We start from the raw sequence: 14,855 nt of genomic DNA, 5'->3' as shown, positions 1-14,855 counted from the left end.
ATAATGTGGGGTTACACAAGAACACAACCATTGCGTTATAGAAGAACTACCTGTACAATATTACAGCTGCAGAGAATGTGCACAAAGTCCAAAATTAACATTAAATTTGAAATTAGAGAGATCAACTCATAAGTCTAATAACAGCAGGGAAGAAGCTTTTGTATTTCCGGCTCGATGGAAGAGGTGGGAAGAGATTATAACCAGGGTGGGAGGGGTCTTTGATTATATTGGCTGCCGTCCTGAGGCAGTATCAATGGAGTCAATGCCTCCCCGAGAAGTACAGGTGGAGTCAATGTTTGGAAAGTTGGCTTTCGTGACAGACTGGGCTATTTTCACAACTACCTGTACTTTCTTACAGTCCTGGACAAAGCAGTTGCTGAACCAAGCCATGATACATCTGGATGTAATTCTTTCTATTGTGCATCTATAACAATTGGTAAGAGTCTTTAGCGGAAATGCCAAATTTCCTTAGCCGTCTGAGGAGGTAGAGGCATCGTTGTGCTATTTTGACCGTCACATCACCTTTCAAGGGCAAGATTCTGAAGTCACCATTTAAGGCTTGAGAAGAAAATCACATGGGTCTTTCTGCATATTAAAAAGGTGGCTTTTTCATTTGTGTCCTGTTTTGGCACCACCCTCACCATTATTCACACCACACCAGGGAGGGGAAAAGTCTGCCCAAAGTATGTAACATGTATAAGGAAGTGATTGGCTAGAAAACTATACTTTTTAAGTACTTTGAAGTGTCAGTGATTTTGTCTTCCAGCAAAGGCTGAAACCCATGTGAGAATTATACAGGTTCCCACATCTTCAGTGGGTTCAGTAATGCAGTCAATGGTCAGACATAGGTTCCAACATGGAGCTGTGTGAGAACACACTCCCTAGGTTACGCGCAATGAAATGGGAAATTGTTGACAATGAAAACACCCAGGAAACTAAGCTTTAGGACAATGAAAATACTTCATTGTTTTATCTGTAAAATATCAAATACAAATAAAGCTGGATATGGTCAGAAAAGTGACCTCAAAAATTGATGTTGGAAATGGCGACTTAAACATTCTATTTTTAGCAATGCCAAAGACCGACAAGTGCAGAGCTGTCATTGACTGTTCTGGACAATTCAGACTGCAGTCTTAAAACAAATCACTTTTACAACTACCACGTGGCCCCAGTTAAAGGAGCTGATGGATTTCAGTTATCAAGCTCACATGCTTGACATAAAGTATAGCATGAACTGTCTGGCTAAGATAAATAAAACTGAGCAGTACTGTAAGAAACATCTCCTTTAACAGATGTTGTTGTAATGTAGTACAAACCATTTAAAATGCAAAAGCAGACCATTCAAACTGACTTGTCTATGCTATTGTTTATGCTTCCAACTATTTTCATCAAACCCACTAACATATTCTTCCATTATTTTACATACAAACAGAACAAGGGTAGGCCATTCAGCCCTTCAGCCCTGCTTGGCCACTCGTGGCTGATCTGATCTTAACCTTAACTCAACATTCCTGCACACCTTTCCTCCCTCATATGCTCATCAAAATTTTTCTGGAATATTTATCTCAACCACCTCCTGTGGTAGCAACTTTCACATTCTATATTCACTCTGCCTAAAGACCCCTTTTCCTGATTTCTCTTTTAGATTTAGTACAGTAAAATTGATATTTTTACTGTATCAGTTTTGGATTTACAGGTATTACTTTAAAACACAAGTAATTACTGTATTTATGACCCATAGTAGTATCAATTTTACCGGCAAGACATATTTAAGACCCAGAAAGTGAATATTGTTCCAAGCTTGTGTTTCAAAGTCGCATCATTCAGATGTGCTTGTTGTAAATTCTAGGCCAGTGCTTTGTACAGAAACACTTTGTACAGTGCTTTGATTCCTGAAGAAGGGCTCATGCCCGAAACATCGATTCTCCTTCTCCTTGGATGCTGCCTGACCTGCTGCGCTTTTCCAGCAACACATTTTCAGCTCTGATCTCCAGCATCTGCAGTCCTCACTTTCTCCCAGTGCTTTGTACAGTAAAGTTCAGATGAATCTTTATAATAAATTTCATCTTCTTGATGGCAATGAAATAACTCCCTGAAGGCTAGTACCATGTCACCAACTCTCCCTTCATTTACATGTACATAATACATGACACTAACCCAGCTAGCTCAGAGCCAGCTCCTAGGGTGAGCAGAATCCCAGACATTCCTGTTTATATCTGTCAGCCAGGACTCCCTGATTGGATCAGATTAACAGCCCCATTCAGGGAACTCTTATTCTGTGAGTTCCACCTGTCTGTCCTCATTCCAATCTCTGTCGGTAAACAGCAAAACGAAAGAGCTTCACTTCCTCAGGTTACTTCATACGTGAATCAAGGAAAATGGAGAAGTTTGGATACGCCTAGAAAGGCCTCAGAACAGCCTGTGAACAAGGCTTCCACCCCAACAGAGTGTTCAGAACAGGAGTTCAAAAAGATTAAGGACATACAGGTGGCACAATGGCTCAGTGGTCAGCACTGCTACCTCACAGCACTAGGGACTCGGGTTCGATTCCAGTCTCGGGCAACTGTCTGTGTGGACTTTGCACATTCTCTCCGTGTCTGTGCGGGTTTCCTCTGGGTGTTCCGGTTTCCATCACAATCCAAGGATGTGTAGGTTGGGTGGATTGGCAAAAGTGCCCATAGTGTCACAGGGATGTGTAGGTTAGGTGCATTTGTCAGGGGTAAATGTAGAGTAATAGGGTAGGGGAATGAGTCTGGGTGGTTTACTCTTCAAAGGGTTGGTGTGGACTTGTTGGGCCAAATGGCCTGTTTCCACATTGTGGGGATTCTGTTCTATGAAAAGTATTGGCGTATGCTTGAATCTATCATTTACATTCAGACGAATGTTCAGAAGAACAAAAGAAATAGAAACAGGAGGAGACTCATCAAGCCCACCTCACCATTCATAGCAACCATAGCTAATCATCTACCTCTGCACCACTTTTCGAGCTCTATCTCCATTTTCCTGATTCATTAGGTATGTAGCAGGATACAAATCAGAAATCTCAGAAGGCTGAGGGGAGATTTGGGTAGACAGTTTCAAAATCATGAGGGGCTGCACAGGGGAGAAAGGAAGGAACTGCCGTTCTTCATGAAAGGATTGAGAACCAAAAGGCACAGTTTGAAAGTGCTTTGCAAAATGTGAGGTGAGGCAAACCATTGTTACACAGTGATTGGTTCAGATCAGGAATGCATTGCCTGAAATAACAGTAGAGGCAGGTTCAATTAAGGCATTCAAGAGGGCATTGGATACTGATTTAAATAGAAACAACGCACAGGGTAGTTCGGCACTGTGTCAAGATTTTCAGGGAGCCAGTACATACGTAGCGGGCTGGAGGCCTCATTCTGCACTGAAAAATTCTGATTCTGCAAATATATCCCCAAATTACTGTTCTGAATATTTCACAAATGGTACTCCTGAACCCTCACCTCATTTACAAAGAAGCCTCACATTATGTCCTGACACAATGTGACATGGAGGCTTTGCCAGGGTCTCTGAGTTGTGTATGTTTATCCAAATGAAAGTTGCATGGTGTTCACGACACATGGAGGAGTGGAATTCTGGCAGTAAGGCAGCATCATAGCCAGATTATTACCACACCCATTGAAAAAAGACATCCTTGAACATCACAGGCCAAGTACTTGAAGTTCAGAATTCCCTGTATGAATGTGATAGCTCTGAAACATTGGCTTAAGGTATAAGCTATGAAATGTGTTTCAGAAATGTCAAGCCCAGATAATACGTTTAATTTAGCATCAGATTAGAGTTGATTAGTTAGCATGACAAGGAGGCAATTAATGTGCACAAGGCAATAATCTGGATTGCTAGAGGCCATCATTTGTAGTGCACATTCATTGGCAATGCATGACCAGCGATGAAGATGGATGGCATTCCTGAAGTATTAGATGTTTAATTAGAGCAATTGCCCCTGGAAGAATCTCACATTTAAAGAATTTTGCTCTGCCCCTCAGAGAGGTGATGCAGTAACCTACTTGCAGTGGGTACCCACATTATATTACACCTGAGTTTGGAACAAAGAGGGCAAGGTTCAAGTTTGTGTCCTCAGCTCTACCTGCAAGGCAAGATGATGTCTCCAGCCATTCTTCATGTTCCCTTTTATGTTGCTGTTCCCAATGTCTCCAATGGCCTTTCAGAGGCTCCCAATCCCTTTATATAATCATTAATCTCACTAAATGTCCTCCTAAGCCCAATTCTTTATGAATTGCCATGCCCTGGTTGGTTATGCCAGTGCCTACTCATCTGCTCCAATGCTCTATGAGCTCCCACCTTTCGATTTTTAACTGCCCCATTCACTGTAGTCATTCCTCAGTGACCCAGTGCAATGCAAACTGTTCCCACACTTGAGTTTTCCACTTTTTTCAGAACAACCTTTCACTGCCCTTTGATAAGCACCCATTTCACAATGCATTAACCCACAGCACTGACCATGACCCATTTCTAGGACTGACCTGTGAGGACAGGCCTGACTGAGTGCAGAGCAGCTCCTGGACTGATTAATCTGTAAGACCTGGACTGGTGACATCTGAGGGACTGACTGTGATCTAATTCCTGGACTGCCAAAATTCAGACCCTAGAGTAAGGTAAGAGAAAATATTTGATTAATTGTCACCCATGCCTTAGACTGGTATTGAACAAGCTCTTTCCTGACAGTCTGTAGACCCCTAACTCCACTAAGGATTAATCCCTTTGACTTTCACACATGGCTGTTTAGTTGGAGGGCATGCAAATCTGTTTACCAGATAAGCTGCAGGCTCGTGCTGTATCTGTGACATTGATGTAGAATAGTGCTCTTGATGTAGCATGGTGCAACTTACGTTATACCCTTCAACACCCCACATTCACAAAAAAGACAAAAACATACAGTTTGACTCAAGTATTGTGAGTGAAAAGGTATAGACTGGGAAAAACAAATTCTGTAATTCAAGTATCCAGACCACAAAGCTATTTGTTTCTCGCAATTCTTGTGATTTTCTGTCATAATGGTGTCTATAGAATGGTGGCCAGTCTTTGATTCAACAGCTGATTGGGTGGACCTAAGCCTTTACTTGGTTTAAAACTTTATATTTTCAGAACCTTATCTTTTTCATGCACTGAAAGATGGTGAGATGCTTCTTCTTTATGGAGTTCAGGATGACTCTGTGTGCATTGCAACCACACATCTGTAACAAATTGCAGCTGGACCGAGCTGAAGGCTATTGTCGGCAAGTTTTCCTTCGCTACAAGTGCTAATCTGTCTCATAAAATATGCACCTCACTGCACCAACAAGTAACATTGTCTTGTGTGACTGTACATCATACAATATCACTTGACCTTCAATTTGCAAAAACTCTCCTGGACCTTTTAGATATAAGACAGTGCAATTTGTGGAATCAAGGGTTATGGAGATAAGGCAGGAACAGGATATTGATTGAGGATGATCAGCCATGATCATAATGAATGGTGGTGCAGGCTCGAAGGGCTGAATGGCCTACTCCTGCACCTATTGTCTATTGTCTATAATTTCTTGTTTTCTAGTTTATAGTCCAGCGGAAAAAAAAGTGATCACTTTTATTCCTACTGATGAGGAGTGTCCATTTCATCCCACCATTGTTAGTCTACAGAAAGACATAAGCTTATTTTCAGAACTGGGACAAACCAGAACAAAATTCATGCAAAAAATTTTGCTCCTGTGTCCATTCTTGTCTGTAACATGCCTTAACGGCAGCATAGACGTTCAATACTTATTGTTGCGAGTTTGAGTTTTCAGAAAGAATTAAGAAAAACCAGCATTTCACCTCCTGGTTGGCACTAATACAGTCAGTGAAAATGAACACTATTTATGTTAAAAATACCATGAAATGAAAGCAGCTAAAATCCACATCACTCTGGACATAAATTTCAAATCCAAGCCTTGGCTTTGGGAGACTGAAGCCCTTACTTCAAAACTTTAATTGATCTTTTAAAGGGCATAAATAACAAACAATTTAACATCTGCAATTAATCACATTCATAGAATTGCTATAGCACTGAAATATTACTTCTGTGCTAGCTCTTTGAAAGTTCCATCTAGTTAGTTCCACTAAACTCCTCTTTCCCTGTAGCCCTGCAATGATGAGTTTATGTGTTTTGTGTAATACTACACTCAGCGGTGAAGCGCTGGTGGTACGTTAACTTACATACTTATCATCAACCCGAGCTACAAATCTTCTCAAAAATCACTAACCACATTCAAACCTTTGCATTGAACCTGAAAAGATTGCTGTAAGATAAAGTAGCACATTGTAAAAAGCCAAGTACTTCAAGCAATTTGTAGTGAACAGGTAGCTAGATTGTAGAATGACAGAGTGGTATATTAACAGAGCAAAATTCATTACCTATCATTACTTGGATTTTAGTGCAAGATTTGGTCTCCCTGAAAGGGGATTCTAACTAAGTGTAAACTTTAGATGAAATTGTCTCACAGGTCACCATCTATAGAATCAGGGCACACAGTTTATACTCACTCTTTTTTTGAAGTCATGCATGCTTTAATTTTTAAAACAATATATTCATTGCAAGCGACACTGTCCACATTTACAGTGGGGAACTATCTATATAAACCTATCACATTTAATTACAAGATGTTGCTAATGATACAAATGGATAGTTGTAGCTTGTAAAGAGTGCTTCCAATAATTAATATTCATTCCTTTTCACACTGTGCATGTCATTGGCTCAGCCAGCATTTGTTCTTCATCACTAATTGCCCTTCAAATGGTTAGTGAGCCATCTTGAATTGCTGCAGTTCTTATGGTGCAATCCTGTCAGGTAGAAAGCTCCAAGATTATTGTCCATCAACAGTGGAATGCTGATGTAGACCCAGGTCAGGATGATGAGTGACTCGGAAGTGGAGCTCATAATTTCATGTATCTGCTGCCCTTGTCCTCTGTGGTGGTAAAAGTCCCAGGCCTTGAAGGTGCTGTTAACACAACTTTAACAAGTTGGTGCAGTGCATCTTGCATTCTATAAGTTTGTATAAAGGAATTTTCATTGAAAATACAAACATGTGCAGATGTGTGACAAAACATAGATATACATAAATTGATTAATTTTAACACAGTCAGACTTTATTATCCACAAGGGATAGGTACACAGTTTGCTCTTGGATAACAGAAAACAGAATATTACTAATGACCTCTCTAATGTACCCAATACTCATTCAAAAACTTACTGAGACAGGCCACATGTGAAACAGCATGAGATAATGGGATGTGGATTCTCACACCCAAAGATTGCGCGTGTTCCTGATCTTTTGGCAATCTTTCAAATCTTTTAGCCATGCTTGAAAGACTCTGGAAGTATTTGAGGTGTGGTTGGTGTCAGTGGACTGTGATAGATGTTTAATTTAAGCTATTGGAAGGGTGTTATCAAAAGGTGCAGAAAAGACTTACAAGGATGTTACCAGGACTAGACAGTTTGAGTTATAAGAAGGGGCTGGATAGGCTGGGAATTTTTCCCCTGGAGCATTGAAGGTTGAGAAGTGACCTTATAGAGGTTTATAAAATCATGAGAGGCATAAAGGAGGCGAATAGCCAAAGTCTTTTTCATAGGGTTGAGGAGTTCAAAACTAGAGGGCATAAATTTAATGTGCGAGGGGAAATATTTTAAAGGTACATAGAACACTGAACAGTACAGTACAGGAACAGGCCCACTGGCCCATGATGTTGTGCCAAACATGATATCAAATTAAACAAATCTCTTCAACCTACCCTGAATACTTCCATTCCTTGTATATTCACATGCTTATCTAAAATTCCCCTAAAAGCCCCTATCTTACCTGCCTCCACCACTACCCTTGGCAGCTTGTTCCAAACTCCTACTCTCTGTGAAAAAAAAATACCCCTCACATCTCCTTCGAATTTGACCCTCTCACTTTAAATGCATACCTCCTAGTATTAGACATTTCAACATTTTCATACGGAGGGTGGTGTTTATAGGGAACGAACTGCCAGAGGAAGACGCATGGAAAGGTAAATGAATACGTAAGGTTTAGAGGAATACACGCAAATGAGACTAGCTTAGTTTGGGAAACCTGGTCAGCATGGACAAGTTATGCTCAAGGGTCTGTTCCATGCTGTGTGATGCCATGACTCTAAATTGATGAATACACATTTGAAATTTTTATCAACACTCATGGAAATAAGGTCTTGCAATCATGCTAGTTGTGTAGATTCATAGAGGGAGAAACAGGGTGTACAGACAGAGTCTTTCTGAGGTGTTGGGGTCTAGATGCCTGCTGGAAAACTGGCAAGAGACCCACACTGCTTTATCCAAAGACGGTCTGCTGAATCACATGCCAACTTGGGCATTGGGCATATGGGTGGTCCAGAATCAAGTATCCAAGGGACAGAAGTCACACCCAACAAGAGCTGTTGGCCATACTGACGCCAGAAGCTCTTGCAGTCACCAGCAACATGTGGAGGTTGCGGTTCTGGAAGAACACCCCCAGAGACCAAGGATCATAAAGGACCCGAGACAGAGGTTGTTGTTGCATGTCTTACGGTTGATATGCAACATAGCTTCAAGAAACTGTGCTCATGGTAGCATCACTGTACGACAGTATGTGACTTGAAGATATATAGGTCTCAGACTCCATCATACTAAGGCCACTTGCAGTATGACATGCTGCAGGGAGCTGAGAGCAGGCTGTAACCAAATTGCTCAGTACTAGCTCAGACATGCCCTTTATTTTAATATATGTAGATATTAAGGGCTGTAATAAATGTCTATTGAATCTTTAAGTGCTACAATACCCATGTCTAGTTTATATTACAGGAGCTAACATACCTAATGCCTCATCAGGTACCCTGTTGAAAGTAAACAACCCATCACTGAATCTATGGCAGATCATGAGGACTTATCAGATTATGATAGCAGCTCGATGCTAAATTGCAGCAACTACTTATAAAAGATATCTTACTTGCAGAATTGGAAACATTACTGAAGGTCAGCTAGACAATGTCCCTGGACTTCGAAGTATTTGGACAACTAACATTATATGAATGCAGATGTACAAATTAAATAGCCAGGACACTCTTTTCACCTTCGAGTCCTATCCAGTCAGAAGCCCTGCATTTCGTTTGCACAAAGAAGTATCAATCTGATTGTAGGCTTAAAAGTAAACTGAGCAGCCAAAAGCTTCATCTAGAGCCCTCTTGTTAACTATTAATAGGTGATCCTTTTAAACTATTAGATTAGATTCCCGACAGTGTGAAAACAGCCTTCGGCCCAACCAGTCCACACCGACCCTCCAAAGAGTAACCCACCCAGACCCATTTCCCTCTGACATATGCACCTAACACTATGGGCAACTTAGCATGGCCAATCCACCTGACCTGCATGTCTTTGGACTGTGGGAGGAAACCCACACAGACATCGGGTGAACATGCAAACTCCACACAGACAGTCACCCAAGGCTGGAATTGAACCTGGGACCCTGGTGCTGTGATGCAGTAGTGCTAACCACTGAGCCACCATGCCACCCCAATATTAATAGGTGCTTTTCTGGCATGACGTTTTGTGAAACATCAGTCCTTATTTGGCATGAACACCATTTCAGGGGAGTGACCTACCACCACTTTCTTAAAGACACAGTCCCAAAGACAACATTAAAGGAGCCGCAACATTGGAAAATAAAGTAATGGAAGAGCCAAAGAAGAAGAAATAAATGGATCAAGTAACAAACTAAATAAGAGAAAGAAAGAAACATAAACTGCACACTACTTTAAATAAAATGATCTTTAGCATGAAATAGAAAGTAATCAGTTGAAGATGGATTAGGTAGCCAGAACTACCTGACAAAGGAGCAGCGCTCCGAAAGCTTGTACTTCCAAATAAACCTGTTAGACTATAACCTGGTGTTGTGTGATTTTTAACTGGGTAGCGAGTGACATCATCACAAGATTACAGCTCTTTAAGGAACATATGCAGATTTCCCTCACAGATCAAATAATAAATACAGGCAATAAATGCTGGCCAGCCAACTACATCTCATCCCACAAAGGAATACATTTTAAAAATTATATATATTTCTGAGAGGGCATCTCTGAAAATCTTACTTGCTATTCCAAGGAATGATTTCATGTAATAAATACAGTTATTCTTACAGAGAATGATATTATAGATCCAGAGAACATTAGGTGGATAGCCAACAGCTTTTCCCCTATGGTAGAGGAATCCAAAACTGGAGGATATAGGTTTAAGGTGATACAAAATGATCCAGAGGATTAATTGTTTCAGACGGAGGGTGGTGAGTGTCTGGAACTGGATGCCAGAGGTGGTGGTGATGGAAGCGAGTACAAATTTGTTATTTAGGAAAAATTGGTTGAGTAGTATTGTTACTGGACTGTTACCATAGAGAGCCAGATAATGTTCTGGGGAGCTGGGTTCGAATCCCACCATGGCAGATAGTGGAATTTGAATTTAATAAAAATCTGGAATTAACAGTCTCATAATGACCATGAATCCATTGTCAATTGTTGGAAAATCCCATCTGGTTCACGAATGTCATTGCTGGAAGGAAACTGTCATCTTTACCTGGTTTGGTCTACATGTGACTCCAGATCTACAGCAATGTGGTTGACTCTTAACTGCCCTCTGGGCAATTAGGGATGGGCAATAAATGCTGGCCTAGTCAGTAATGTCTACAACCCGTGAATAAATAAAAAAAGCATGTCCTTGGATAGGATAGGTATGGAGGGATATAGACCAAACACAGGCAAATTAATATTGAAAACTGGGTGGCATGAACAAATTGGGTTGAAGGGCTGGTTTCTGTGCTGTAGAACTCTATCATTTTAAGACTCTATGAGTACTTGAAGAGCAGATCAAGGCATAAATTAATTTCAGGATTAACAGACTTCATACCTGTGATAACCTTTGACAAGGTTTTGTTGTCTTTGGTTGTTTTCAAGAGAGATTGTAAAGGCAGAGGTGCCAAAATGGCTGACAGAAACTGCCTAATTGTAAGTTGGCTCGCTGAGCTGGAATGCTTGTTTTCAGGTGTTTCATAACCATACCAGATAACATCGTTAGTGAGGCCCCCAACTCCTTCACCCCCAACCCCTCTCCGGCCTATCACCCTCACCTTAACCTCCTTCCACCTATCACATTCCCAATGCCTCGCCCCCAAGTCCCTCCTCCCTACCTTTTATCTTAGCTTGCTTGGCACACCCTCCTCATTCCTGAATAAGAGCTTATGCCCGAAACGTCGATTCTCCTGCTCCTTTGATGCTGCCTGACCTGCTGCGCTTTTCCAGCAACACATTTTTCAGCTCTGATCTCCAGCATCTGCAGTCCTCACTTTCTCCTAGTTGATTTTAACCTACTGCGAATCCTCTTGCAAGGATGCCTTCCTTGAAGAAGCTCTCCTCCTCCCTCTACAAGGATCTCAGTGAGTCCCTCTCTCACTGCACCCTCCAGGTCATCTCCTCTGCCCTGAAGCTCTTCAGCCACGTCCTCAAACAGACTCACTACCACAGCCACATCTCCTTCCTCAGCACCTGTCTACGGAACTGACTGACATCTTCCCCTTAGGAACCCTCCAACCACAAGGGATGAATGCAGGTTTCTCCACCTTCCTCAATTCCCCTCCCCCACCTTTTCTCAGTCCCAACCCTCGGACTCAGCACCACCTTCTTGACCTACAATCTTCTTCCCGACCTCTCCCCTCCCCAACCCCTCTCCGGCCTATCACCCTCACCTTAACCTCCTTCCACCTATCACATTTCCAACGCCCCTCCCCCAAGTCCCTCCTCCCTACCTTTTACCTTAGCCTGCTTGGCACACCCTCCTCATTCCTGAAGAAGGGCTGATGCCCGAAATGTCGATTCTCCTGGTCCTTTGAAGCTACCTGATCTGCTGCGCTTTTACAGCAACACATTTTTCAGCATCGTCAGTGAGCCTCCAATGACACCAAGTCAACAATCAGAAGATGCCTTTAGGTTTTTTCTTAAAACAGTTGTACGATGAAAGAGCAGTAGCCACTTGTCCCAGTTCAGGCTTTTTATCTCTTGATTGGTTTAGTATCAGCAAGTAGTCAAAAAAACTGGTGGGGACCCAGAGAAGCAGCTACAGTGGAAAGAGGTTTCATGCTTCTCCAGCAATCTTGCCTGAACTTTCCCTCTGAAATCTCTCCTGCCTGTAAGAACCTGCGTTTGAATTTACCTTTTGCCAAGGGGGTGTGTTTTTGGGATGTTGCGGGGAGTGGTGCAGTTCCTTGTTGTGATAGAGTTACAAATACGTCAAGTTATTCTAAATTTGTTTTCTTTTGTTTGTGTTGCATCCATAATGTTTTAATAAATTATAATTTGTTTAAAGCTGAGTAGTTTTATCAGCTGCACCACTCCTGGAATATCCACTAAATATCTATCCTAAAATAAGGAATAAAGGTTCGGGTCTGGGCTACCTTTTTAAGTGGGGTATGGGGTCTGGCTTGGTCCATAATATATCATACAAGCGGAAATGTCATGGGTTTACTGATGACTGTGTCATGGATGCTGCTGCTGCCTTATTTCTATGATTTTGCATTAGTGTTCATAAAAATCTAAAATGTGTAATCATCAATTTAGAGGCATGGAGTCGTACAGGATGGAAACAGACCCTTGGGTTCATGGTGTATGTGTGTTCCCTGAATCGAAGTGGTAACCACGCCTGCACTGGTCAATGTCTTCAGGAAAGATCTTCTAGGTCAGGGTGATACGATTGAAACCTTGCTTGAAGATGGACACCATCATTAAGCCATCACAACAGGCCAATGTCAATTGCATGTCCATCAGCCCTTCCTGACGAAGGGCTTAGGCCCGAAACATCATTTTCTCTGCTCCTCAGATGCTGCCTGACCTGCTGTGCTTTTCTAGCACCACACTCTCGACTCTAATCGCCAGCAGCTGCAGGCCTTACTTTCTTTTATGCTTCAGGTGCAGCCAACGCTACTGCTGAGGTCAGCAAAATGATCCAAACCAGCAAGATCGTTCACACATGAGGTTTATCTTAGCTGCCCAGAGACTGTTTGATGTTCCTTTACAACTGCAAAGCGTGTCTCATCAGAGGACATTCCGCAGACACATACAGGAAGTTTGGTTTCAAAAGCCAAGCCAGACCCCAGGAGAAGATACAGGTAAACAGCAACATCCCCATCCTGTGAGAAAGGACAACCTTAAAAAGGTGCACACACAGAGGTATTTTGATATTTCAATACCCTGCTGAAGGCAAAAAAGCTCCTTGCTGCCTCTCTGGCAGATCTATGGATTATTTTTATTCACTCAAGATGTGTACATGGGCAATGGGCTAGGCCACCTTTCATTGCCCATCCCTGGTTGCCCTTGAGAAGGTGGTAGTGCACTCCATTCTTGAGTCCCTGCAGTCCATGTGCTGTGGGTAGGTGTACAATACCATTAGGGAGGGACTGATGAACCACGGAGCTAGAAGTCACTCTCAATGACAATTGCTTAAGTAAAAACTGTAGAACCCATCAGAACCATGGAGTGGGCTGTAGATGCTGTTGAAAGAACACCTCCAGATTCCCAGGATCAGAAGAGGAGCCAGGACTAAGGAAACTGACATGTGGTGCGAGGTCTTGCACTTTGGAAAAAAGAATAAAAGCATAGACTACTTTCTAAACAGTGAGAAAATTCGTAAAACCAAAGTATAAAGGGATCTAGGAGTGCTAGTCGAGGATTCTCTAAAGGTAAACATGCAGGTTGAGTCCGTGATTAAGAAAGTGAATGAAATGTTGTCATTTATCTCAAGAGGGTTGGAATATAAAAGCACCGTTGTGCTACTGAGACTTTATAAAGCTCTGTTTAGGCTCCATTTGGAGTACTGTGTCCAGTTTTGGACCCCACACCTCAGGAAGGACATACTGGCACTGGAGCATGTCCAGCAGAGATTCACACGGATGATCCCTGGAATGGTTGGTCTAACATACGAGGAACCGCTGAGGATCCTGGGATTGTATTCGTTTGAGTTTAGAAGATTAATGGGAGACTTAATAGAAACTTACAAGATAATCCATGGCTTGGAAAGGGTGGATGCTAGGAAATTGTTTCCAATAGGCGAGGAGACTAGGACCGGTGTACATAGCCTTAGAATTAGAGGGGGTCAATTCAGAAAGGAAATGCGGAGACATTTCTTCAGCCAGAGAGTGGTGGGCCTGTGGAATTTGTTGCCACAGAATGCAGTGGAGGCCGGGACGCTAAATGTCTTCAAGACAGAGATTGATAGATCCTTGATGTCACAAGAAATTAAGGGCTACAGGGAGAATGCGGGTAAGTGGAGTTGAAATGCCCATCAACCATGATTGAATGGCAGAGTGGACTCGATGGGCCGAATGGCCTTACTTCCACTCCAATGTCTTATGGTCTTATGGTCTTATGGAGTTTCACATGTTCAGGGTAGTGGGAGGGCAGAGAGCAGTTGTGTTGGAAGCAAGGGGGGGTTAGTTCCCAGAAGATATGCTCAAGGCTGAGGTCCAGTCCACAAATTAGGCACTGATCGCTTTTGACCAACGAGCATTCCAAGGTGAGAAGCTAACCCGAAGTTAGCAGTTATCAGGAATGCTGTATGGCAACAGGCCTACTTTCAGCTGGCTCAACCCTAGTGGAGGTAGGCCGAAGTCTTTTCCTGGTGAGTAATTGATCAGTCAATGGCCTTGATTAGCGGTGGGGAAAGAAAGCCGGTCTTCCCACCGGGATCCCAACTTTGGCAGAGACAGGAAGGTATCAGGTTTTGGAATACAACAGCACTCCCACCTCTGCATCTCCAAGCTCACCAACTC

This window comes from Hemiscyllium ocellatum, chromosome 23 (genome assembly GCF_020745735.1).
Source record: "Hemiscyllium ocellatum isolate sHemOce1 chromosome 23, sHemOce1.pat.X.cur, whole genome shotgun sequence".
In the NCBI taxonomy this organism is placed as follows: domain Eukaryota; kingdom Metazoa; phylum Chordata; class Chondrichthyes; order Orectolobiformes; family Hemiscylliidae; genus Hemiscyllium; species Hemiscyllium ocellatum.
Note: the sequence above shows the minus strand (reverse complement) of the source record.